This window comes from Amphimedon queenslandica, unplaced genomic scaffold, assembly GCF_000090795.2.
Source record: "Amphimedon queenslandica unplaced genomic scaffold, v1.1 AMPQUscaffold_11669, whole genome shotgun sequence".
Lineage (NCBI taxonomy): Eukaryota > Metazoa > Porifera > Demospongiae > Haplosclerida > Niphatidae > Amphimedon > Amphimedon queenslandica.
In genome coordinates this window covers 9,171-10,962 of record NW_003548089.1, presented here as the reverse complement: position 1 = coordinate 10,962, position 1,792 = coordinate 9,171, and the positions used below count along the sequence as shown (strand labels likewise).

General features: G+C 39.6%; 1 long non-coding RNA gene across 2 annotated transcripts; it reads right to left on the bottom strand.

Moving 5' to 3' along the window:
- Positions 1–89: 89 nt before the first annotated feature.
- LOC109589058 (uncharacterized) lies at positions 90–1,792 on the bottom strand. 2 transcript variants are annotated; one of them, XR_002188501.1, is made up of 3 exons: positions 1,768–1,792; positions 1,615–1,724; positions 90–188 (listed from the first exon to the last, which is right to left on the bottom strand). It is a non-coding gene; the product is annotated as an uncharacterized LOC109589058 (long non-coding RNA). The 2 variants fall into 2 exon arrangements; XR_002188502.1 differs by lacking the exon at positions 90–188 and adding an exon at positions 1,321–1,418.

Below are 1,792 nucleotides of genomic sequence, written 5' to 3'. Positions count from 1 at the left end.
TCTACCCACCCTCATCGTATCCGAAATGTCGTTCTCTACATTAAGATACATACATTAGTCGATATTTCGTGTCTGTACCTGTTGCACTTCTCCATAAATAAGAGGATTTGTTTCTTTAAAACTGCTTTCGTCCTTATTTATGGGCGTGTGGACTCCACCCACCTTCATCGTAACCTAAATGTCGTTCCCTACATTAAGATACATACATTAGTTGATATTTCGTGTCTGTACCTGTTGCACTTCTCCATAAATAAGAGGATTTGTTATTTTAAAACCACTTTCGTCCTTATTTATGGGCATGTGGACTCCACCCACCCTCATCGTATCCGAAATGTCGTTCACTACATTAAGATACATACATTAGTCGATATTTTGTGTCTGTACCTGTTGCACTTCTCCATAAATAAGAGGATTTGTTCCTTTAAAACCGCTTTCGTCCTTATTTATGGGCGTGTGGGCTCCACCCACCCTCATCGTATCCGAAATGTCGTTCCCTACATTAAGATACATACATTAGTCGATATTTCGTGTCTGTACCTGTTGCACTTCTCTATAAATAAGAGGATTTGTTCCTTTAAAACCGCTTTCGTCCTTATTTATGGGCGTGTGGGCTCCACCCACTTTCATCGTATCCGAAATGTCGTTTACTACATTAAGATACATACATGTACATTAGTCGATATTTCGTGTCTGTACCTGTTGCACTTCTCCATAAATAAGAGGATTTGTTTCTTTAAAACCGCTTTCGTCCTTATTTATGGGCGTGTGGACTCCACCCACCCTCATCGTATCCGAAATGTCACTCCCTACATTAAGATACATACATTAGTTGATATTAAATGTCTGTACCTGTTGCACTTCTCCATAAATAAGAGGATTTGTTATTTTAAAACCGCTTTCGTCCTTATTTATGGGCGTGTGGACTCCACCCACCCTCATCGTATCCGAAATGTCGTTCCCTACATTAAGATACATACATTAGTCGATATTTCGTGTCTGTACCTGTTGCACTTTTCCATAAATAAGAGGATTTGTTCCTTTAAAACCGCTTTCGTCCTTATTTATGGGCGTGTGGGCTCCACCCACCTTCATCGTATCCGAAATGTCGTTTACTACATTAAGATACATACATTAGTCGATATTTCGTGTCTGTACCTGTTGCACTTCTCCATAAATAAGAGGATTTGTTCCTTTAAAACCGCTTTCGTCCTTATTTATGGGCGTGTGGGCTCCACCCACCTTCATCGTATCCGAAATGTCGTTTACTACATTAAGATACATACATTAGTCGATATTTTGTGTCTCTACCTGTTGCACTTCTCCATAAATAAGAGGATTTGTTCCTTTAAACCTGCTTTCGTCCTTATTTATGGGCGTGTGGACTCCACCCACCTTCATCATATCCAAAATGTCGTTCACTACATTAAGATACATACATTAGTCGATATTTTGTGTCTGTACCTGTTGCACTTCTCCATAAATAAGAGGATTTGTTCCTTTAAAATCGCTTTCGTCCTTATTTATGGGCGTGTGGACTCCACCCACCCTCATTGAATCCGAAATGTCGTTCCCTACATTAAGATACATACATTAGTCGATATTCCGTGTCTGTACCTGTTGCACTTCTCCATAAATAAGAGGATTTGTTCCTTTAAACCTGCTTTCGTCCTTATTTATGGGCGTGTGGACTCCACCCACCTTCATCGTATCCAAAATGTCGTTCCCTACATTAAGATACATACATTAGTCGATATTAAATGTCTGTACCTGTTGCACTTCATAAATAAGAGGA